This window comes from Sus scrofa, chromosome 1, assembly GCF_000003025.6.
Source record: "Sus scrofa isolate TJ Tabasco breed Duroc chromosome 1, Sscrofa11.1, whole genome shotgun sequence".
Lineage (NCBI taxonomy): Eukaryota > Metazoa > Chordata > Mammalia > Artiodactyla > Suidae > Sus > Sus scrofa.
In genome coordinates, this window is record NC_010443.5 from 76,476,594 (window position 1) to 76,502,727 (window position 26,134).

Consider the following 26,134-nt stretch of genomic DNA (forward strand, 5'->3'; position numbering starts at 1 on the left):
AGTTTCCTCAATCAACTGCAATTGACCATTGCTGCAGAAGCCTGGAAGAAGGTTTAAGGGAGTAGATATTGGCTGGGGCCTTCATTTAATAAACATGTGCTTTACTTGTGTCTGCTCTGTGTGAGTGGGCAACACAAGTCAAAGGTATGATCCCGTACATAAAAACTTAGATAGATAGATAGATAGATAGATAGATAGATAGATAGATCGATAGATCGATAGATCAGTAGATAGAGATAGATAGAGAGATAGAGAGAAAAAGATACATGCTATAAGCCGGACACTATAGTAAGATCTTAAGGTCGTTATCTCATTTGCTTCTCACAACTCTCTAAGGTCAATGTTGTTCTCATCCCCATATTCAGATAAGAAAAAAGAGACTCCCAGAGAATAAGCAATCTGTTAAGGTTGCCTAAGCTTGAGAGTTGCACAGCCAGATTCCAACCCAGCCCTCTCTTACTCTAAAGCTATCCTTCATGACCACAACTCTGGAACGGCTTGTTACAAAAAGGGTGGTGTTTTGCAGAGTTGTTGTAAAAACAACTGGAAAGGAAATCTGGTGACCTCAAACCACCAGTCCCTCTAAGCTCCAAAAGAAATGCCCACAAGTTACTGTGCAATAAAAGGCCTGGATGGAAGATAGTCATTTGGCCCCGTGTTCAACCCCAAGTCTTTAAAACTCAAAGGAGGGAGTAATTGCTTCTGGGTAGGGAAAGCTTGAAGGCTTCCAGAAGGATTTGACACGATTTCAGATTTGACAGAGAAGTATTACCAGGCAGAGGTGGGGTTGGCAGCTTGTTCAGGTGGTGAAAACAGCCTGAGTAAAGATCCAGATGTGGAAAGTCAGGACCTGTGTGAGGTTACAGTGTGCAGCACAGCAGCAGATGAGATGAGAGCAGGAGTCTGCTGCGCCCAGCCTCCTTCCTAGCACCCAGGAAATACGGGGCGTGGGGGAGGTTCCTGAGGTGCCTTGGAATGCATCGGAAAAGCTCTGTAGTATGACACCTGGTTGTAACTGCTATCTCTGCGTTAAAAGCTGCAAGAACTCGGGCAAGTCACATCCCTCTGGTGTCGCTACCCCATCAGAATGGTTGAAAGTGACAGTGCTACTTTATGAGGCCATGATGAGGGTCAAATGAGTTAAATCCTGTGAAGTGCCTTGTTGCCATTTCAGTTGTAAATAACAACAGCAAACCTATCTCAAACAAACTTAAGTAAGGAACAGGCTTTTTGACTCGTTATGGGAAAAGTCCGGATGTAGAACTAGGCTCCTGTGTGGTGAGAGACAGAAGGACAAAATATCGTCAGGGTCCCCCTCCTTCTCTCATTCTCCATCTCCTCTCCTCTCTGCTCGTCTCTGCTTCCCCAGGTAGATTTCAAACCCAGAAGAAAGAAACCTACTCTCTCCTGCACCTACCAGTCAAATTTCAGAAAGCTGGGCTTGGAGATTGAGGAGCATAGGACGTTCTGACTGGATGACCTATGGAAACAGGGAATGCTCTGATTGGCTGGCCTATGGCTTGGGGTGGAAGAATGCTCTGATTGGCTGAACTGCATCACATGTTCAGCTCTCATCAGTGGCTGCCTGACAGGACCTCACGAAAGAGGAGACACACACCTTTCCTGGAAAGGGATTCCGACTGGACGAATAACATTTAGCAACTTTTAACAGCGCGCTTGGCTCTTGGTAAGTGCTTACTAAAAGCTAATGCTATGAAGATAGGCCAAAAAGATAAGTTAGGGCCGCATGCTTGGGTCCTTGAATTCTAGGCTAAAACTCTTAGGCTTTAATTAAAGGGCAGTGGGGAGCCGCTGAAGGCTTTTCCAGTGTGGTGAACAAAATATGTTTTAGGAAGATTGGTCTGATAATGGGGATGTGACAGAGATTGGAGGAAGGTCAGCTGAGAAGCTAATAAATTGGCCAGGCGCAAGTTGTTATAGTCTGAGCCCAGTGTTGAGGATCCACGTTAAAGATGTGATAGTAGAAAGAGAATGAAGGAGATTTCTCTTAAATGGCAGAGAAGGAAGAATGGCAGGCTTTGGCCACTGGCTGCCTGGGGAGGGCACATAAATGTGAAGAGAAGTCACTGAGGTTACAAGCATGGATATCTGGGTAGATAGTGGCATGGCCACTCAGGCTCCTTTCTTTCCTCCTTCCCCTTTTCATCTTCACCCTCCCTTCCCACTCTCTTTTGGGAACAGTGCGAGTTTCTCTCACCCTACACAGCACAGTCTTTCTCTGGTGCATTTCACTTGCACCCCCACTATGGGATCTACCTGGAGCAGCTTTAAAGGGATTGATCCACCAACAAATGCAGTGTGGTTGAGAAAGAATCAGGTGAATGCAATGTTCCTCTCATACCATAAAAGCAAACGAGCAGAGAATTTGTAGAATGTGGAAAAGATTTGGAATAACCTGTGTCTCTTTTATAAGCATGAAATGAATTAGAGTTTCGTTGAGGAACCTTGAGTGTTGTATTTGTGTTAGAAATGTGAAAGGTGTAGCAGAAGATGGATTTCACTCACTTCAGGAGTGAGGTGCGAGAGGTCTGCCTGTGCGTGTTTACGGGTCTGTAAATGAGCTGAAGGAGAACCACTGACACCTGGGAGGCTGCTCTATGTCAGAGTGAGACTGAGCCAAGTAATCAAAAAATAAGGAGCAAGTCTGAGGAAGGGAAGAGAGAGACTTCCTCATTCTGCTTCCAAAGTGTGTTCCTTACGGGGCTGGGATGTTAATTGGAGGGTTGCACAATGAAGTGTCTGAAAACCATCTGGTAGCAACTTGTCCCCATTCCAGGGAGCCCTCACCCACAGCACCATCTGGCTCAGGTGGTAGCCATATGGGTTTCTTTTTTTAAGCAAGGATGAAAACTTGCCCTTGTCCTTCATCGCTGTAACTTTGGTATGTTACTGAGTCTTGTGAAAACCCTACTCCATGACCTGGGAAATAAACTAAACATGAAACAACCGAAGAAGTTATGGCATTGTCTGTTACATGTCACCACTTTCCATCTCCTTTCATAATATAACCCCCTTTTTAATAATAATTTTTATTTTTGCCATTATAGCTGGTTTACAGTGTTCTGTCAATTTTCTACTGTATAGCAAGGTGATCCAGTTACACATGCATGTATAAATTCTTTTTTGTCACATTATCCTGCTCCACCATAAGTGACTAGACATAGTTCCCAGTTCTATACAGCAGGATCTCATTGCTTATCCATTCCAAAGGCAATAGTTTGCATCTATTAACCCCAAATTCCCAATTCATCCCACTCCCTCCCCCTCCCCCTTGGCAACCACAAGTCTGTTCTCCATGTCCATGATTTTCTTTTCTGTGGAAAGTTTCATTTGTGCCCTATATTAGATTCCACATATAAGCGATATCCTATGGTATTTGTCTTTCTCTTTCTGACTTACTTCACTTAGTATGACAGTCTCTAGTTCCATCCATGATTCTGCAAATGGCATTATTTTGTTCTTTTTATGGCTGAGTAGTATTCCATTGTGTAGTAATATAACTCCTTAAATAAAGAACCACAAGGGGATGGCAGAGCCACCAGTTAGAAGCAGCCTATGACCCCAACTATCTGGCACCAACCTGAATAAGGCAACGACAAATGATGTTATCCAGAGAGGTTAAAAGGCACCTCTGCCCCAAAGTTTCTGTCTGCCAGTCTGCTGCAGACAACTGATGGAGTGCCCTAAGTGTCCTACTGCAAGGATGAAGTTTTTTCTCCTGAGGGTGCTGGCCCTCTCTTTACACCTAGTGCCTACTTATCTTCCTAGTTCACCTTGAGCCACTTGCCTCTCCTGTTAAGTTTTTTCTGATTCCCACTCCCAGCTCTCCGTCCTCCCTTCTGTCTCTCCAGCAGGGAACTGACAATGTAGCTAAGTACTTATCTTCTCCAATGGCTGCCAGCTCCAAGAGGGCAGGAGCCTCATCTTTTTGCTTTTGCATCTCTGCCCCACACCTTGTGGTAGATGCTCAGTAGATGAAGGAATGAGTATGATGCAGTGGAAAGGTCACTGAACCTGGTGTTAAGTGATCCTGTGAAACAAGTTCCTTGGATGATGATCTTGGACAAGAGACTCAATTCTTTTGAGCCTCAGTTTCCTCATCTGACAAGTAAGAAAAACAACTGCCCTCCCTTTCCCATACATCCTAGTTTTTCTATTGGACAAGTGAGATAAAGTATTTGAAAAATGTCTTAGCTAAGACAAAAAAAAAAAAAAAAAAAAAGAGAGCATTCCCGTCATGGCTCAGTGGTTAACAAATCCAACTAGGAACCATGAGTTGGGGGTTCAATCCCTGGCCTCCCTCAGTGGGTTATGGATCTGGTGCTGCTGTGAGCTGTGGTGTAGGTCACAGAGGTGGTTCAGATCCCACGTTGCTATGGCATAGACTGGCAGCTGTAGCTCTGATTAGACCCCTAGCCTGGGAACCTCCATATGCTGCAAGTGTGGCCCTAAAAAAGACAAAAAAAAAAAAAAGAAAAGAAAAGAAAAAAGAAAAACCTCTTAGCTACAGCAGAGCCTGGAAGGAAGGAAATTTGAGGACATGCTGGTCCAGCCCATTCAATTTACAGATGATAAAACGGATCCTTACAAGTTTCTTTTTTACCGAAATTTACTATCTTTATGTAATTTCTGTAGGAGCATACCCTTGAAATCTGACCTGGAAGTAGGAACCTAATAAATTCATTTTTTCAGAAGTTAATAATGGTTGTTCAGAGCATGAGAGTGCCTCTCCTAGAAATATTTGCATTTCACTTGAGAGGTTTACAATAACAGGATTTCTTTCAGGTCTTTGAACAGACTAGTAGAGAGGAATTTTGGATGGAATGGTTTCCAGCTCTTTCTCAATATGCATGATATAAATAGCTGTCTCTCTGCATACGATGTCTTGCACTGATCATTGGAGAAAAACTACATTAATGTCAAGGTTCCACAAGTGCCCTAAATCCCAAGTCTGGAGGATTCACCTTTTTAAAATATGAAAATTAGAAATCTTTTGGGAATCTGAAGTCCCCAAATCAGCAAACATTTTCAAAGAGATGAAAAAATAATCATGACACATTGTAAAGAATCTTTAAATAGAAGTAAGAAAATCTGAGGCCCAGGTCTCACCCTAACAAGTTATGTGAACTTGGTTAACCCAGGGTTTTGAACATTTTTCTCTAATGTTTGAATACTTTAATTTGTGTGTGTGTGTAAACATAGATCAGAATTCAAAAGGTACTGTGACAGTGTAGGAAATATATATTTACTCTTCGTGTCCCACTCCATGCCTTTTTTGGCACGAGCTCCTAAAACCCTTGGAATTTTCTGAGTAACAGCATGTCTTTTGTTATGTGTAGCAATCCCCTTTCATCCATTTCTGAGTTCACGCTAATTAGGTGACTCTTCGAGGGCCTCTGGATAGCTTCAGTTTTGGGTTTCCAGAAAGACGAAGCCTTGATTTGAGGGTTGAACCTTTCAACCCCACCCCACCCAACCCCTGGGGAGCGGATCATCAATGGCCAGTGATTTGATACAGTTATACCCTTGCAATGAAACCTCCATAAAAATCCCCAAACAAGGTTTGGAGAGCTGGTGAGCACAGCCAGGCACTGGGAGGATGGAGGACTCCCACAGAGACAGATGCTCTTGCATTTGGGGCCCTTCTGGATCTTGCCTATCTGCCTCTTCATTTGGCTCTTTATTTGCATCTTTTATACTAAACCAGTAAATGTTTTCTTGAGTTCTGTGAGCCATTTTAGCAAATTATGATACCTGAGAAGGGAGTTGTGGGCACCTCCAATTTTAGCTGGCTGGTCAGAAGTACTGGTAGCCCAGAACTCAAAATTGGTATCTGAAGTGGGGGAAGCCTTGTGGGACTGAGACCTTAACTTGTGGGATCTGACACCAACTCCAGGTAGGTAAGGTCAGAATTGAATGGAATTTTGGCACATCCAGTTGGTGTTGAAGAAATACAGAGGTACAGAGAGCAAATAGTAAAAAATCACCTTTACAGTCCCATCTCCTACCTCCTCTTTCTCTCCTTGGGCCCAGAGACAACTGCTATTAGTGCTAGGGATTGAATTGTGTCCCCCTCAAGTTCATATGTTGAAGGCTTAATCCCTACCTCCATCCCCTAATGTGATAGTATCTAAAGATAGAGCCCTTCGAAGGTAATTAGATTTTGATGAGGTCATGAGAGTAGAGCCCTCATAATGGGATTAGTGCCCTCATTAGAGGAGACATCAGAGAGGTTACTCTCTCGGTCATGTGAGCACACAGTGAGAAGGGAGCCATCTACAGCCAGGAAGAGAGCCCTCACCAAAACCTGACCATACTAACAACCTGACCCCAGACTTCCACTTTCCAGAATTCTGAGAAAATTAATTTCTATTATTTAAGCTAGCTACTTGATGGCATCTAGTCTAGTTGCAGACTAACCTAAGATACTGGGGATCCATTCAGAAAGATTTTATGCATAAATAAGCAAAAATAAATATATTTCTATTAGTTTCCTTACTTTCTTCACTCAAATGGTTCTGCACCCTGCCATACATTATCTTTTTTTTTTTTTTTTTTAGGGCTGTGCCTGTGGCATAGGGAAGTTCCCAGGTCAGATCAAGGGGTCTTATCAGGAATACAGCTGCTGGCCTACACCACAGTCACAGAAATGCAGGATCCGGGCTGAGTCTGTGACCTACACCACAGCTCATGGCAACACTGGATCCTTAATCCACTGAGCAAGGTGAGGGGTAGAACCCGCATCCTCATGGATACTAGTAGGGTTCATTAACTACTGAACCACAATGGGAACTCCCCATACATTATCTTGAAAACTAATCTAAGTCACTACATCTTTTTAAAATAGTTGCACAATGTTTTTCTGTTGTATGAATATACTGTGATTCATTTAACCAAACTTCTCTTGCTGAACATTTAGATTGTTTCCAATTTTTCACAACTACAAGTTGCACTATAATGAATAACTTCACACATATGTCATTTGCACATATGAGAGATACCTGTTGGCTAAATTCCTAGAATGATTCCTGGGTGGAAGTGTATTTGTATCTATAATCTTGATTGGTATTACCAAATTGCTCTTCATAGTCTCTGTGCCAATTTACACTCCATTCAGTAGGTGTAATATAACGTTTATTTTTATCTTGCCAACACAGTGTGTTAGCAAACTTATGAGATTTGCCAAATTGACATATGAAATGTTAATTCTTTACAGTTTTTCTTTTTTTTTTTGCATTTCCCTATTATGAGTGAGATAGAGTATCGTTTCATATATTTAAGAGCCTTTTGTGTCTTCCTGCAACAGTTCACATCCTTTTGTAGTCGTAGGTATTTTTCTTACTCATTTGTATGTCTTTACTATAACAGAGAAATAAAAATCTTTATATATGATAAAACTAGCAAACTTACCCCCAGTTTGTCGTTTGAATTTTGACTTTTTTAATGGTAATTTTTGTTATATTGAACTTTTTCATTTTTATGTAGCTCAATTTATCAAACTTTTAAAAAATTCTTCCAGATTTCATCATACATAGAAAACTTCCCCCCTACTCCAAGATGAAAATGTCTCCATACTTTTTCCTACTTCTCTTTACTTCTTATATTTAAGTCTTTGACCCATCTGAAATTTATTTGGTGTAAGCTATGAAGTATGGATCTAACTTAGTTTATTTCCAGACAGTCACCCAGTTTGTTCCAGTGCCATTGACTGAATAATTTATTTTTTCTCTTCTTGTTTAAATGTACCTTTATCATGTAGCAGAACAACAGCAAGTGCCATATACTATGTCATATATAAGTTTTGGGGATCGTTCCAGGACTTTCCACTCTAGTCCATTGAGCTGCCTATCACATGTCAACACCGTACTTCCTAAATTGTTGGAGTTCCTGTTGTCGCTCAGCAGGTTACCAACCCAACTAGTATCCATGAGGGTGCAGGTTCAATCCCTGGCCTGGCTCAGTGGGTTAAGGATCTGCCCTTGCTGTGAGCTGTGGTGTAGGTTACAGATGTGGCTCGAATCTGGCATTGCTGTAGCTGTGGCATAGGCCAGCATCTGCAGCTCTGATTGGACCCCTAGCCTGGGAACTTCCATATGCCATGGGTGTGGCCCTAAAAAGACACACATGCAAGAAAAATTGTTATGACTTTACAATGTTTAATGTCTGGGTTGGTTTCCCTCTCTTTTTAAAATAATTATCCTGGCTCTTCTTGCCCATTTACTTCACATATTGACTTGAGAGGCATTGTAATTGGTCTCAAAAAAATTCCTTACACTGTTTTTACTGAGATTGCCTTAAAGTAAGGAAAGTTGACATCAGTATGATATTGTCTTTTTTAATGTACATTTTTATTATTGATTTACAATATTGTGCCAATTTCTATTGTATAACAAAGTGACCCAGTTATACATATACACACACACATTCTTTCTCTTCACTTAGTATGATAATCTCTAGTCATATCCATGTTGCTGCAAATAGCATTATTTTATTTTTTTATGGCTGAGTGGTATTCCACTGTATATATGTACCACATATTTTTAATCCATTCCTCTGTCAATGGACATTTGGGTTGTTTCCATGTCTTGGCTATTGTGAATAATGCTGCAAAGAACATAGGGGTGTGTGTATCTTTTTAAAATTTTAAAAATTAAATTATAGTTGATTTACAGTGTTTTTTTCAATTTCTGCTGTATAACAAAGTAACTCAGTCATGCACACACACTCACATACACACATTCTTTTTCTCCTATTATCTTCCAATATGTTCTATCAGAAGTGATTGGATATAGTTCCCTGTGCTATATAGCAGGATCTCATTGGTTATCTACTCTAAATGTTAGTAGTTTCAATCTACTACCCCCAAACTCCCAGTCCATCCCACTCCCTACACGTTGGCAACCAAAAGTCTCGTCTCTATGTCTATGAGTCTGTTGCTGTTCTAGAGATTCATTTGTGTCATTTTTTAGATTCCACATGTAAGTGATATCATATGGTATTTGTCTGTCTCTTTTTGACTTCACTTAGTATGAGAATCTCTAGTTGCATCCATGTTGCTGAAAATGGTATTGTTCTTTTTATGGCTGAGTAGTATTCCACTGTATATATGTACCACATCTTCTCAATCCATTCATCTGTTCATGGACATTTAGGTTATTTCCATGTCTTGGCTCTTGTGAATGGTATTGCTGTGAACATACAGGTGTGTGTATCTTTTCAAATTGTAGTTTTTACCAGATATATGCCCAGGAGTGGGATTGCTATATCATATGGTCGTTCCATATTTAGTTTTCTGCAGTACCGCCATACTTTCCTCCATAGTGGTTGTAACAATTTGCATTCCCACCAACAATTGCAGGAGGGTTCCCTTTTCTCCACACCCTCTCCAGCATTTGTTATTTGTAGACTTACTAATGGTGGCCATTCTGACCGGTATGAAGTGGTACCTCATTGTGATTTTGATTTGCATTTCTCTAATAATTAGTGATGTTGAGCATCTTTTCATGTGCCTATTGGTCATCCATATGTCTACTTTGAAGAAATATCTATCTAGCTCTTCTGCCCATTTTTTGACTGGGTTGTTTGTTTTGTGTTATTGAGTTGTTTGTATATTTTGGGACATTAAACCATTATTGATTGCATTGTTTGCAACTGTTTTTTCACATCCCCTAGGTTGTCTTTTTCATTTTTTTTTTTATGGTTTCCTTTGCTGTGCAAAAGCTTTTAGGTTTGATTAAGTCCCATTTGTTTATTTTTGTTTTTGTTTCTATTACCTTTGGAGACTGACCTACAAAAACATTTGTACAGTTTATGTCAGAGAATGTTTTGCCTGTGTTCTCTTCTAGGAGTTTTATGGTATCATATCTCAAGTTTAAGTCTTTAAGCCATTTTCAGTTTATTCTTGTGTATGGTATGAGGGTGTGTTCTAGTTTCATTGATTTATATGCAATGTTGTGTCTTTTTACTCAAAAGCAGAACATGCCTTTTCATTTGTCCACTTCTCTTATGTATCTGTCAGTAGTGTTTTAAATTTTTCTTTAATTAGAACTTCAAGGAGTTCCCTTGTGGCTCAGTGAGTTAAGAGTCCAGTGTTGTCACTTCTGTGGCTCTGGTTACTGCTGTGGTGTGGATTTGATCCCTGGCTGGGGAATTTCCACATGCTGTAGGCATGCCCCCCCCCAAAAGAACTTCAATATTTATTATAAGTTTAATTTACTTTTTCAGTTACAGTGTAAATAGAGTCTTCCATTACATCCTCTAACTGATTATTGTTTTTTATTTAAAAGACTGTTTATTTCTGTCAGGTTTTTTTGTTTGTTTGTTTTATAGCAAGCCAAATTTCTTCCCATATTGTTTGACATCATTTTTCATGTCACTATCTTGGACTTTGTGTAGAGCATACTTCATCTCCAAGTAGTGATTATGTTAACTGTTTTTTTAAAAAATACGTATATACTTCTAGTTTCTCTCTTTTATCTAATTGAATTAGCTAGTACCTACAGAATAATGTTAAATAATTGCAGTGTTACTAGACATATTTGCCCTACTTTTAATTTTAATGAAATGTGTGCTCTTTCTCCATAATGCTCAATGCTGGCTTTTAGGTTGAGACAGATGTGATTGACCCTGTTAAGAAAGTATCCATCTGTTGCTAACTTACTGCATCTTTACCAACAATGGATGTTGAATTTTATCAAATGCCTTCTTAGTACCTGTTGGAAAAAAATATTAATTTTATCTTACCATAATAATAGATTTCCAAATATTGAATAGTCCTTGTATCCCTGAAATTCCTAATTGTTAATGTTATTATTCTTTTAATATGCTGCTGAAGTCTGTTTGCTAATATTTATGTCGGATTTTTGTTGTTGTACTGATACTCATAAATAAGACCTCTCTATGATTTTCCTGTGTAATAGTTGCATATTTTTATAAATGTTATTTTGGCTTCATTTGAATTATGTTTCTTTCTATGCTATGAAACAATTTAAATATTATTAGAGTCATCTTAACCTTTCATAAAATTCCTTCTCTTTTTTTTTATTCCTTCTTTTCTAACTTTTTCAGTTAATCAGTTTTATACTGGTCACAACTGCCTCAGATAAAAATGTTTTTATTATTTCTAAATTTTATAAACATATATTACCCTCATAAACATGAAGATATTAAAATAGCATTAAAATAAGGAAATAACCATAGAAATGTGCCAATGTCTATATGCAAAATTTTTCAGTACAGTGCTACTTATAATAGAAGCAAAAGAGAAAGCAACTTATAGCCTAAATGTTCACCTGGAAATGGTTAAGTTATGGTGTTTTCTATGTAATAAAATACAGCTATTGAAAATGATGTTTTGGTATGGGAAAATGAGACTTTCTCTTTTACAGTTGATTTAAAATATTGCATTAGTTTCATATTACAGCATAGTGATTCAGTCATTTTTATCGAAGATTATATTCTATTATAGGTTATTACAAGACATTGAATATAATTCCCTGTGATATAAAGTAAATCCTTGTTGCTTATCTATTTTGTGTATAGTAGTTTCCATACCCCTAAATTATCCCTCCCTTCCTCCCTTTTATAACCATAAATTTGTTTTAAATGTCTGTGAGTCTGTTTCTGTTTTGTATATAGATTCATTTGTATTATTTTTTATATTAACATATAAATGATATATTGCATGTTTTTGTCTTATTATTTCACTAAGCATAATATTCTCTAGATCCATCCATGTTGCTGCAAATGGCAACATTTCCTTATTTTTAGGGCTGAATAATATTCGACTCTGTATATATATACACACACCATATCGTCTTAATCCATTCCTTTGTTGATGGAAATTTAGGTTGTTTCCATGTCTTTACTATTGTAAATAGTGCTACAATGAACATTGGGGTGCATGTATCTTTTATAATTAGAGTTTCATCTGGATATATACCCAGGAGTGGGATTACTATCAAATGATAGTTCTATATTTAGTTTTTAGGGAATTTCCATACTGTTTTTTGTAGAGGTTGTGCCAGTTTACATTCCCACCAATAGTGTAGGAGGGTTCCCTTTTACCCAGCACTCTAACCAGCATTTATTGTTTGTAGACTTTTGATGATGGCCATTTTAACTGGTGTGAAGTGATACCTCATTGTAGTATTGATTTGCATTTCTCTAATAATGAGTGATATTGAGTGTCTTTTCATGTGATTTTTGACCATCTGTATGTCTTCCTTGGAGAAATGTCTACTTAGATTTTATGCCCATTTTTTGATTGGGTTGTTTCCTTTTTCAATATTGGATTATATGGGCTATATATTTTAGCTATTAACACCTTGACAGTCACATAATTTGCAAATATTTTCTCCCATTTTTAAGTTGACTTTTTCATTTTGTTGATGGTTTTCTTTGCTGTGCAAAAGCTTTTAAGTTTTACTTGTTTATTTTTGCTTTTATTTCTGTTGTCTTGGGAGACTAAGAAGACATTAGTTCAATTTATGTCAGAGACTGTTCTGCCTATGTTCTCTTCTAGTTTTATGGTGTCATGTCTTATATGAAAGTCTTTATGCCATTTCGAGTTTATTTTTGTGTATGATGTATGGGAATGTTATATTTTCACTGATTTACATGAGGTTGTCCAGCTTTCCCAACACCACTTATTGAAGAGACTGTCTTTTATCCATTGTATATTCTTGCATCCTTTGTTGTAGATTAATTGATCATAGGTACATGGGTTTATTTCTGGGTTCTCTATTCTGTTGCATTGATCAATATGTCTGGTTTTTTGTGTGTATGCCAATACCATGCTGTTTTGATGACTGTGGTTTTGTAGTATAGTCTGAAGTCTGGAAGGGTTATGCATCCAGTTTCATTCTTTTTTATCAGGATAAGATTTTCTTTTTTTATATATTTCTGATTGTGTGAAGCTTTTATACTAGGATGTTGTTACTTTTATAATCAATAATATATCATTTTAAAATTAAAATTACATGTGTAGTATATACATTTATTGACATGGAAAGATATTCATAATGGATGGCAATGCATGTTTCACAGCAATATAATCTCATGTTTGTAATTTGTGTTTCTTTTTTTTTGGTCATGCCCATGGTATGCAGAAATTCCTGGGCCAGGGATTGGACCCAAGCCCAAGCTATAGTGGTAACAATGCCAAGTCCTTAACCATTAGCCACCAGGAAACTCCTTGTGTTTCTATAGTTATGGAAAAAATGTTTGGAAGTGGTTTTCTTGGCCTAATTGAATTTTTGATGCTTTTAATTTTATGTTTACATTTACTTTTCAGTTTTTTAGAGTGCTTATGAATTGTTTAGATAAATGGCTGTATAGCTGGGCAGGTAGATAAATAGGTGGATGAAATGCCATATTTTGGAATTAAACAAGAATCTATAGAATTAATTGAATGAAAGGTCAGGAGTGCCACCTGGCTCTAGTCTACCTAAATAAGAAGTCTCCCAATACAAACCACTGGTGAAAAGAAGAAATTATTGTCTAGGCCCCCTCCGTACTTCATGCCAGAGATTGGAAATTGTGCACCCACCATCTGGCTGGACTGCCTGGTACTGTAGCTTTGAGTTTCCTAGCCTGAGTTGATGGGGGGCAGTGAAGGGAAAAAAGAGATGTCTTTAGGGACAAGAATATCTAGACCTCATCCTACATGAGGACAGACACTAAATGTCCTCCATCCTTCAAGTGAAGGATTGACTAAATGGGTGAATGCTATAAAAGATTGTTCTCTGCATTTGGTTGTGAAACAGCACCAGCAGCATCACTTGGGGACTTGTTATAAATGCACACTCTCACTGTGCCCTATACTAGCTGGGTTTGGTAAACCTTCAGGTGATTCTGAAGCCTTCCAACCATTTCTATAAATATGTCAAATCCAAGATGATTTCTGAGGCGGGGTGGTATAACCACTGAGGGGAAAGAGACATCTCCTCCCTTCTAAGAAATATTGGAAAATATTACTCATTCCCAGAAATTTCCCAGAAAAGCTTAAAGTCAGTATATTTACAATAAGTTGAAGAAGATTCCAGAGTTTCAGGGAACTACTTCCCATGTTAATCAAGCCTTTCAACATTTGCCAGGGAATATATAGAGTAGGATCCTAGAATAACAGAATGTCACAAGTGCTTAGACCTCAAAGATTGTTCTGAAACGACACCCTGGTTTTCACAAATGAATATGTTGTGCTGAGAGAGATGACTTAGCACACAGCAAAGTACAAAAGATAAATGCATGTTTGTTTGGGATTTGTTCCAAGTAGACCCCAAGAAGCCCAAACTGTGATTGCTTAATAATGTGTCAAAGTGTCACCCATAACTGACAAGTGAAGAAGTTCTAGAAGAAGCCACAGATTCTGCAGGAGTGAGAGCTTCTCCTCTCCCTACCCATGACTACAATCTCTACAAACTTGACCAAATTGATTCTCACAAGCTTTCTCAGTGAGAGTGAATTTCAGTTAGCAACAAAACTCAAGAATCCAAAATCTTTTCTGGAAAGGTCAGGGTAAGAAGTACAATTCAAATGTTTCTCTCCTAAGTAGCTTCACATTAATTCTTTCCTAAAATGCATTTTTGTAGAGCAACTACTAAAATAAATGTATACTTTTCAAGGGTGCTAGAAAACACTGAGTTACATTTAATACTTCTTAATACCAATCTTACTTTACATCAGGCAAGATTTTTCATTTTAGTTAAAAGTTCTATTTCAGGAGTTCCCGTTGTGGCTCAGTGGTTAACGAATCCGACTAGGAACCATGAGGTTGCAGGTTCCATCCCTGGCCTTGCTCAGTGGGTTGAGGATCCGGCGTTGCCGTGAGCTGTGGTGTAGGTTGCAGACACGGCTCGGATCCTGTGTTGCTGTGGCTCTGGTGTAGGCCGGCAGCTACAGCTCCGATTCGACCCTAGCCTGGGAACCTCCACATGCCTAGCCTAGAGCAGCCCAAGAAATGGCAAAAAGACAAAAAAATAAATAAATAAATAAATAAATAAATAAAAGTTCTATTTCAACAAATACGGGGGACATAGGCAATAGATAAATATTTGAAATAAGTCCATGAGCAATGCTTAGGTCATTGTGTTGTTCTATAAAACATGTTTTACTATTGCCATAATAGTATTTCTATATAGGATCCTTTGAGTTAATAATTTAACTCCTAGCTTAAGCTATGGGGCTTGGACCTTTGTGTATGTCCAAATAAAAAGAAAGTATAATCATTTTGGAATCAGAGTACTGGAAAGAAGGAGTTCACTTGTGGCACACTGGGTTAAGGATCCAGTGTTGTCACTACAGCAGCTTGGGTCACTGCTGTGGCTCAGGTTCAATCCCTGGCCCAGGAACTTCTGCAGCCCCCCCCCCCAAAAAAAGAATGCTTTTATAAGCCAAAAAAGATTATTAAACAATAGAAGAAAGTGTACTGGAAAGAAGCATTAGTAAGTCAATATGGGTTTTTTTTATATACAAATTACTTTGCTGATCACTGGAGGCACAGATGGACAATAACACATAGTCCCTACTTTGAAATAGCTTCATTACAAATAAAAATATTATCAGGAGTTCCCATTGTCACTCAGTGAGTTAAGAATTTGACGTAGTGTCCATGAGGATGAGGGTTCCATTCATGGCCTCATTCAGTGGGTTAAGGATCTGACATTGTCTCAAGCTACAGCATAGGCCACAGGTGAGGCTCCAATCTGGCATGGCTGTGGCTGTGGTGTAGTCCACAGCTGCAGCTCCAATTTGACTTCTAGCCTGGAAACTTCTGTATACTGTAGGAGCAGCTATAAAAAGAAAAAAAAATTATCAGACTCAAATAAGCAGAATTGAAAGCTAAGAAATTTGAAAACAAGTTTAAAAGCTTATTGGTCATGTTTTTGTTATTCGATGTCCTTTTACTCTCTTTTTCATAAAATATGTTGTTCTGAGAGCAGCCTTCTACCTTCTCTTCAGCAGGGACAGATCCAAGTTTTGCGAAGCTTGAAATTTATAGTTTGCAGACACCGCTTTAGAGAATAAAAATTATGAATACAAAATTATTTAGAGTAAGAAAAGAAATCACAATACCTTACAATCTTCAAAAAGCTTACCATTACAAAAAAAAAAAAAAAAAAAAAAACTCGTAAAATCTGGAAACTAACCTAGTTATTTTCCCTGAATGTTCTGGCACGTTGTAAAATCCTTTTCTCCTCATGACATTGTTCGTAGGACCAAAATGTTCTCTGGTGGCCGTGGAGTGAGAACACTGAACACTAAGCATTTGACCTAGGTCTCCAGGACTTGTCCCTTTGAAGAAAGAATTCAGCAAAGAGACTGAGGGTGGTGAGGCAAAATAAGTGTTATTAAGAGAGATGATACATGTGATGAAAGCACAGGCAGGCTTGTGGCAGTAGGGGTGGGGTGTTGCAGAGAGAAAGAGCAAGAAAGGAAGAGAGCAACACATGGTTTGAAGGTCCTTTAAATTCCTTGTATGGGGGATGTCCTTCCAGGCTTCCTCTGGCCAATCATCTTGCTCAGTCTGTCCTTGAGCCCATATTTGGCCTGACTGAGGGCCCTCCCGTCTTTTAGCCAGGATAGATTCTACCACCAGGGTTTCTGGGAAGTTGACAGGATGTACTATGGTCTGGTGCCCCTCCTTTCTCTGACCCCCAAGGAACCTTTTCGTTTCAGGGGTTTCCTTGACCTCAAGAATGAGAAATAGATGGTCTCTATCTCAAGCAGCGCACAGATCCTCCTTTCTCCTGCCATTATCTTTATCTTGAAGTTATCTGTCCACGGGGAACAGGTTACATTGCTCAGCCTGGGACCCATCTGTCTCCTACTTCAAAACCTTAACCTAAAGCCAATTACCTCTGGACTTTTCTGTTACATAAGGTGATATTTCTCTTTATTATTTAAGCTACTTTGAGTTATTCGAAGCATAGAATCCTAATTCATACAAAGATACACAAAAAACTCATAATAAGCTTTAAGGATGAATGAGTCCTGGCTCAAGAAGAAAAGCACTTGAGGATTTATCCCAGCTTGCAAAATGTAGAATCGTTTGTGCAGTCATACATCAATTCCCTCTGTCAACTGGAAAAAAAAAAAAAAAAAAAAAAAAAAAAACACAACTAAAAGTTGAGAATTATGTTTTATTTAGAGTACTTTCTGAGGACTTGAAGCCCAGGAAGTAGCCTCTCAGAATAGGTCTGAGGGACTGCTTGGAAGAGGTATGGGAATAGCCATGATATTTAGGGGGTTTTGCAACAAAGACCAGGTAGTCCAAACATTAAAAGATTACCACTGTTAATTAAAGAAAACGAGATACCTCAAGTTAATGAATTTATTACTTTCCTGTGTAGGAGAAGATGCAAGAATCTGGGCTCACTGAAATCATTCCTCTGATATGCACTTTAGTAATCTAGGGCCAGTATCCTGTTCTTTCCCATCCTAAGTCCCCTCAGGGTGCACCGCTGTGGGTGGCTGCAGTGGCTGAAGGCTTGGCATTGGCCAGGCCCTTTGTCTTCATCTTGCATTCCCTCTGGGCTGACCCTCAAGTGACTATAGTGGCTTGATGGCCCAACATCCTTTGTTTGCTGGCATGGCAGGTAATATTTCTCATTCACACCTCCAATAGCAGAAGGAACTTAGAATCACTTACTTTTAACATTGTGTGATAAATATAATTGAATAGAAGGATACGGGAAAATAAAAACATTTGTTAGGTCAGAACAAAACAAAAGGATTATTACGGCAGCGTTCCAGTTGTAGCACAGCAGAGATGAATCCGACTAGTAACCGTGAGGCTGTGGGTTTTTTCCCTGGCCTTGCTCAGCGGGCTAAGCATCCGGTGTTGCCATGAGCTATGGCGTAGGTTGCAGACATAGCTCAGATCTGACATTGATGTGGTTGTGGCATAGTTCAGCAGTTGCAGCTCCGATTCAACCCCTAGCCTAGGAACCTCCATATGCCATGGGTGTGGTCCTAATAAGAAAAAAAAAAAAAAAAGATTACTACTGCCTTTATCAAGTGTTTACTATTTAGCCTTTAGTGGGAAATTGTTACATGGCTCCTTTGATATAGTTGCCTAACATTATTACCTAGTACTGCTTTGTTTCCAGTAGAATAAAGAAATAATCAACTTGTGCAAAGATGGAAAAAAAGATGGAACAAAGTTCAGCTAACTAAAAACTGTATTAAAACCCATTTGGGAGTTCCTTGGTGGCCTAGTGGTTAAGGATTCAGCATTGTCACTGCTGTGGCTCAGGTTCAATCCCTGGCCCTGGAATCTCCACATGCAGGAGGTATGGCCAAAAAAAAGGGAAGGCATTTGAAAGAAGTAAACAGAAATCATAAAATGTAATGAGCATTAGGTAAGGTAGCTTCGAGACATAAATATGCCATGGGAAAACAACAATAGATCAGAGATAGAAAATTCCATAAACTTTCCATAGTGTGGGGAAAAAAATGGTCATTTTGAAAGTGTGGGAGCTCAGCATACTTCTCTTTGGAAAAACAGAAGAAAGCCAAAACAATAATTGCTTTGGAACAGGACTGATCTGGAACAGAATCCCAATAAGATTCATTATTTTATTACTTCCAGCTAAAGAGCTGAAAAATTCAAGCACACAAAGCTTTAGCATATCTTTTACAATTGTTTTATTCAGTGATGACCTTCTTGGTTTTACCTGAAACTATCAGAGTGGAAAGAGGCAGGATGACTTGAGAGGCTTACAAAAATAGTTAACATTAAATAGTATAGATGTTCATTATAGCAGTTTGGTAAAGAAAAGAAAAAACACCTCCCCTAGTTACTGGGCATAATAGAAATATAGGTGTTGGGGACTCAGAGAACACCTCATCTAGGATGCACTTTGCCCATGAAATAAAGGGACTTGTCGAAGACCACACCATCAGTTAATGGCAGAGGGTAGTAACTAATTCTGCATAACTTAGGTAATGCCTAAGGAGATGTTTGTGTCTGTTCCAAGTTGTAAATGTGTGCCTTCCATCACTCTGCCAATGTATTAGTCAATTCTCACAACCTTCCTTCCCTCCACCTACTCTCACCAGATAGCTGAGACAATCCTTTTGTCCCCATTTAATTTGATGATGAAACTGAGATTTATTCTTACAGGAAAGTATACCTCCATTGGTTATATGATCCATGAGAAATCTTTTTCCAATTCAGTGAATTTAATTGTATTTATAGTTGTACAACCATCATCACAACCTAATTTTAGAACATTTACATCCCAAACCCCCAGTCCATCCCTCACCTGCAATCTGTCCGCTTTGGTAACTGTAAGTTTTTCAAAGTCTGAGAGTCAGTTTCTGTTCTGCAAAGAAGTTCACTTGTATCTTTTTTAAATTCCACAAAGTGATAGTGTATGATGTTTGTGTCTCACTGTCTAACTTCACATAGCGTGATAATTTCTAGGTCCATCCATGTTGCTACAAATGCCATTATTTCATCCTTTTTTATGGCTGAGTAATATTCCAGTGTGTATATGTACCACATCTTTATTCTTCTGTCCATGGACATTTAGGTTCTTCTATGTCTTGGCTATTGTATATAGTGCTGCAGTGAACATTGTGGTACATGTATCTCTTTGAGCCATGATTTTCTTCAGATAGATGCCCAGGAATGGGATTGCTATGTCATATGGTAAATGTATTTTTAGCTTTTTGAGGAATTGCCGTAATGTTTTCCATGGTAGTTGCCACCAACAATGAGAGAAGGTTCCCTTTTCCCCACACCTTCTTCAGCATTTATTGTTTGTAGTCTTTTTGATGATGGCCATTCTGGCTAGTGTAAGGTGGTACCTCATATTAATTTTGATTTGCATTTCTCTAATAATTAGTTATGTTGAACATCTATCTTTTCATGTGCATTTTGGCTGTCTTCATGTTTTCTCTGGAGAATTGTCCAGATTTTCTGCCCATTTTTTGATGGAGGCTTTTTTTTTTTTTTTGGAGCTGCAGAAAGTGTCTTTTGGAGATTAATCCCTGTCAGTCTCTTCATTTGCAAATGTTTTCTCCCATTCTGCAGGTTGTTTAGTTTAGGGTTTCCTTTGCTGTGCAAAAAATTTTAAGTTTAATTAGGTCCCATTTGTTTATTTTTGTTCTTATTGTCATTACTCTAGGAGGTGGATCTGAGAAAATATTGTGACAGAGAGTGTTCAGCCTGTTTTCCTCCAAGAGTTTTATAACATCTGGCCTTATATTTAGGTCTTTAATCCATTTTGAGTTTGCTTTTGTGTATGGTATTAGAGATTGTTCTAATTTCATTCTTTTACATGCAGCTGTCCAGTTTTTCAAGCACCACTTATTGAAGGGACTGTCTTTCCTCCATTGTATATTCTTGCCTCCTTTGTCATAGATTAGCTGACCATAGGTGCATGGGTTTAATTCTGGGCTTTCTATTGTGTATCATTGATCTATATTCCTGGTTTTTTGCTAGTACCATACTATTTTGATGACTGCAGCTTTGTAGTATAGGCTGAAGTCTAGAAGCCTGATTCCTCCAGCTCCATTTTTCTTTCTCAAGATTGCTTTAGCTATTCAGGGTCTTTTGTATTTCCAAACAAATTTTATTTTGTTCTAGGTCTGTGAAAAAAGGCCATTGGTAATATCATAGGGATTGCACTGAATCTGTAGATTGCCTTGAGTAATGTGTGTGTGTATGTATGTATGTGTGTGTATATATATATATGTGTGCATGTGTGTGTGTGTATATATATATATGTATGTATATGTGTATATATATGTATGTATATGTATATATGTGTGTGTGTGTATATATATATTTTTAGTCTTTTTGTCTTTTTTAGGGCCACACCTGTGGCATATGGAGGTTCCCAGGCTAGGGATCTAATCAGAGCTGTAGCCGCCAGCCTACGCCAGAGCTACAGCAACGCCAGATCCAAGCCATGACTGCAACTTACACCACAGCTCACAGTAATGCCGGATCCTTAACCCACTGAGCAAGGGCTCAAACCCTCAACTTCATGGTTCCTAGTAGGATTTGTTAACCACTGAGCCACGACGGAAACCCACTGAGCAAGGGATGAAACCCTCAACTTCATGGTTCCTAGTCGGACTTGTTAACCACTGAGCCACGACGGAAACTCTGAGTAGTATATTCATTTTGACAATATTGATTCTTCCAATCCAAGAGCATGGTATATCTTTCCATCTGTTTATGTCATTTTTGATTTCTTTCATCAGCATCTTAGAGTTTTCAGAGTATAGGACCTTTGTCTCTTTAGGTACCTTTATTCCTAGGTATTTTTTCTTTTTGATGCAATGGTAAATGAGATTGTTTCCCTAATTTCTCTTTCTGATCTTTCATTGTTAACATATAGTAGTGCATTCAATTTATGTGTATTAATTTTATATCCTGCAACTATACCAAATTCATTGATGAGCTCTAACAGTTTTCTGATAGTGTCTTTAGGATTTTCTAGGTATAGTATTATGTCATCTGCAAACAGTGATTGTTTTACTTCTTCCTTTTCAATTTGGATTTCTTCCTCTTCTCTAATAGCCTTTGCTGGGACTTCCAAAACTATGTTGAATAGAAGTGGTGAGAGTGGACATCCCTGTCTTGTTCCAGATCTTAGAAGGAATTCTTTCAGCTTTTTACCATTGAGAATAATGTTAGCTCTGGGTTTGTTGATATGGCCTTCATTACGTTGAGTTAGGTTCCATCTGTGCCAACCTTCTGAAGGGTTTTTATCAGAAATAGGTGTTGGATGTTGTCAAAAGCTTTCTCTGTATCTCTTGAGAGGATCATATGGCTTTTATTCTTGAGTTTCTTAGTGTGGTGTATCAGATAGATTTATGGACATTGAAAAATCCATGCAACAGCATGTAAGCTTAACATTCAGAAATCAGTTGCATTTCTGTGTACTAACAATGAAATGCTAGAAAAGGAATACAAAAATACAATACCTTTTAAAATTGCACCCCAAAAAATAAAATACATGAGGATATACCTAACCGAGGAGGTGAAAGACTTATATTCTGAGAACTATAAAACATTAGTCAAGGAAATTAAAGAAGATGTAAAGACATGGGAAGATATTCCATGCTCCTGGGTTGGAAAAATTAATATTGTAAAAATGGCCATACTACCCAAAGCAATCTACAGATTCAATGCAATCCCTGTCAAATTACCCATGACATTTTTCACAGAACTAGAACAAACATCCAAAAGTTTACATGGAACCACAAAAGACCCAGAATTGCCAAAGCAATCCTGAGGAACAAAAACCAAGCAGGGGGGCAAAACTCTCCCAGACTTCAGACAATATTACAGAGCCACAGTAATCAAGACAGTGTGGTACTGGTGCCAAAACAGACATACAGACCAATGGAACGGAACAGAGAACCCAGAAATAAACCTGGACACCTACAGTCAATGAATCTTTGACAACAGAGGCAAGAATATAAAATAGGAAAAAGACAGTCTTTCAGTAAGTGGGGCTGGGAAACCTGGACAGCTGCATGCAAATCAATGAAACTGGAACACATCCTCACACCATGCACAAAAATAAACTCAAAATGGCTTAAAGACTTAAATGTAAGACAAGACACCATCAAGCTCCTCGAAGAGAACGTAGGCAAAACATTCTCTGACATCAACCTTACAAATGTTTTCTCAGGTCAGGCTCCCAAAGCATCAGAAATAAAAGCAAAAATAAACAAATGGGACCTAATCAAACTGACAAGTTTTGCACAGCAAAGGAAACCATAAACACACACACACACACACACACACACACACACACACACACACACCTTACAGAATGGGAGAAAATAGTTTCAAATGATGCAACTGACAAGGGCTTAATCTCTAAAATATACCAACAACTTATACAACTCAACAGCAAAAAAGCCAACAACCCAATTGAAAAAATGGGCAAAAGTGTTCCTTTTGGAACACTTTCGTGGTGCAGTGGAAATGAATCCCACTAGGAACCATGAGTTTTTGGGTTTGATCCCTGGCCTTGCTCAGTTTGTTAAGGGTCCAGCTGTGGTGTAATTCACAGACATGGCTTGGATCTGGCATTGCTGTGGCTCTGGCATAGGCTGGCAGCAACAGCTCCGATGAGACCCCTAGCCTGGGAACCTCCAAATGCTACAGGTGAGGCCCTAAAAAGACAAAAGACAAAAAAAAAAAGAAAGAAAGACAAAGAAAGAAAGAAAAATGGGCCAAAGATCAGAGTAGACATTTCTCCAAAGAAGATATACAGATGGCCAACAAGCACATGAAAAAATGCTTAACATCATTGATTAGGAGAGAAATGCAAGTCAGAACTACCATGAGGTACCACCCCACACCAGTCAGAATGGCCATCATTAATAAGTCCACAAATAACAAATGCTGGAGAGGGTGCGGAGAAAAGGGAACCCTCCTGCACTGTTGGTGGGAGTATAAATTGGTACAACCTCCATGGAAAACAGTATGGAGGTATCTTAGAAATCTACACATAGAACTACCATGTGACCCAGCAATCCCACTCTTGGGCATATATCCAGACAAAACTTTCCTTGAAAAAGACACATGCACCCATATGTTCATTGCAGCACTATTTGCAATAGCCAAGACATGGAAACAACCCAAATGTCCATCGACAGATGATTGGATTAGGAAGAGGTGGTATATATACACAATGGAATACTACTCAGCCATTAAAAAAGAACAAAATAATGCCATTTGCAACAACATGGATGGAGCTAGAGACTCTCATATGGAGCAAGGTTAAGTCAGAGAAAGACAAATACCATATGATATCACTTATATCTGGAATCTAATATATGGCACAGATGAACCTTTCCACAGAAAAGAAAATCATAGACTTGGAGAATAGATTGTGGTTGCCAAGGGGGAGGGAGAGGGAGTGGGATGGACTGGGAGCTTGGGGTTAATAGATGCGGGCTATTGTCTTTGGAATGGATAAGCAAGAAAAAGAAAAATCCTTGCATCCATGGATGAATATAGATGTAAAAATCCTCAACAAAATACTAGCAAACTGAATCAAGCAATATATTAAAAGGATCATACACCATGATCAAGTGGGATTTATCCCATGGATTCAAGGATTTTTCTTTTTCATAATGACTTTTATTTTTTCCATTATAGCTGATTACAGTGTTCTGTCAATTTTCTGCTGCACAGCAAGGTGACACAGCCACACATACATGTATACATTCTTTTTTCTCACATTATCTTGCTTCATCACAAGTGATCAGACATTGTTCTAGGGCTATACAGCAGGATCTGTACCAATTTATACTCCCACCAACAGTGCAGGAGGGTTCCCTTTTCTCCGCACCCTCTCCAGCATTTGTTATTTGTGGACTTATTAATGATGGCCATTCTGACTGGTGTGGGGTGGTACCTCATGGTAGTTCTGACTTGCATTTCTCTCCTAATCAATGATGTTAAGCATTTTTTCATGTGCTTGTTGGCCATCTGTATATCTTCTTTGGAGAAATGTCTACTCTGATCTTTGGCCCATTTTTCTTTCTTTCTTTGTCTTTCTTTCTGTCTTTTTGTCTTTCTGTCTTTCTTTCTTTTTTTTTTTTTTGTCTTTTGTCTTTTTAGGGCCTCACCTGTAGCATTTGGAGGTTCCCAGGCTAGGGGTCTCATCGGAGCTGTTGCTGCCAGCCTATGCCAGAGCCACAGCAATGCCAGATCCAAGCCATGTCTGTGAATTACACCACAGCTGGACCCTTAACAAACTGAGCAAGGCCAGGGATCAAACCCAAAAACTCATGGTTCCTAGTGGGATTCATTTCCACTGCACCACGAAAGTGTTCCAAAAGGAACACTTTTGCCCATTTTTTCAATTGGGTTGTTGGCTTTTTTGCTGTTGAGTTGTATAAGTTGTTGGTATATTTTAGAGATTAAGCCCTTGTCAGTTGCATCATTTGAAACTATTTTCTCCCATTCTGTAAGGTGTGTGTGTGTGTGTGTGTGTGTGTGTGTGTGTGTGTGTTGTGTTTATGGTTTCCTTTGCTGTGCAAAACTTGTCAGTTTGATTAGGTCCCATTTGTTTATTTTTGCTTTTATTTCTGATGCTTTGGGAGCCTGACCTGAGAAAACATTTGTAAGGTTGATGTCAGAGAATGTTTTGCCTACGTTCTCTTCGAGGAGCTTGATGGTGTCTTGTCTTACATTTAAGTCTTTAAGCCATTTTGAGTTTATTTTTGTGCATGGTGTGAGGATGTGTTCCAGTTTCATTGATTTGCATGCAGCTGTCCAGGTTTCCCAGCCCCACTTACTGAAAGACTGTCTTTTTCCTATTTTATATTCTTGCCTCTGTTGTCAAAGATTCATTGACTGTAGGTGTCCAGGTTTATTTCTGGGTTCTCTGTTCCATTCCATTGGTCTGTATGTCTGTTTTGGCACCAGTACCACACTGTCTTGATTACTGTGGCTCTGTAATATTGTCTGAAGTCTGGGAGAGTTTTGCCCCCCTGCTTGGTTTTTGTTCCTCAGGATTGCTTTGGCAATTCTGGGTCTTTTGTGGTTCCATGTAAACTTTTGGATGTTTGTTCTAGTTCTGTGAAAAATGTCATGGGTAATTTGACAGGGATTGCATTGAATCTGTAGATTGCTTTGGGTAGTATGGCCATTTTTACAATATTAATTTTTCCAACCCAGGAGCATGGAATATCTTCCCATGTCTTTACATCTTCTTTAATTTCCTTGACTAATGTTTTATAGTTCTCAGAATATAAGTCTTTCACCTCCTCGGTTAGGTATATCCTCATGTATTTTATTTTTTGGGGTGCAATTTTAAAAGGTATTGTATTTTTGTATTCCTTTTCTAGCATTTCATTGTTAGTACACAGAAATGCAACTGATTTCTGAATGTTAAGCTTACATGCTGCTACTTTGCTGAATTTATTCATCAGTTCAAGTAGTTTTTGGATTGAGTCCTTAGGGTTTTCTATATATAGTATCATGTCATTTGCATACAGTGACGATTTTACCTCGTGTCTTCCAATTTGGATGCGTTTTATTTCTTTTGTTTGCCTGATTGCTGTGTCTAGGACTTCCAATACTATGTTGAATAAAAGTGGCAAGAGTGGGCATCCTTGCCTTTTT

The 26,134-nt window shown here is 38.7% G+C and overlaps 1 long non-coding RNA gene across 1 annotated transcript in view; it reads left to right on the forward strand.

Annotated features, from left to right (window-relative positions):
* The window catches only part of LOC110260565, a 120,969-nt gene continuing 96,403 nt past the window's right edge, over window positions 1,569-26,134 (forward strand). The window contains exon 1 of the long non-coding RNA XR_002343821.1: window positions 1,569-1,687. This is a non-coding gene — a long non-coding RNA (uncharacterized LOC110260565). The remainder of the gene's footprint in view (window positions 1,688-26,134) is intronic.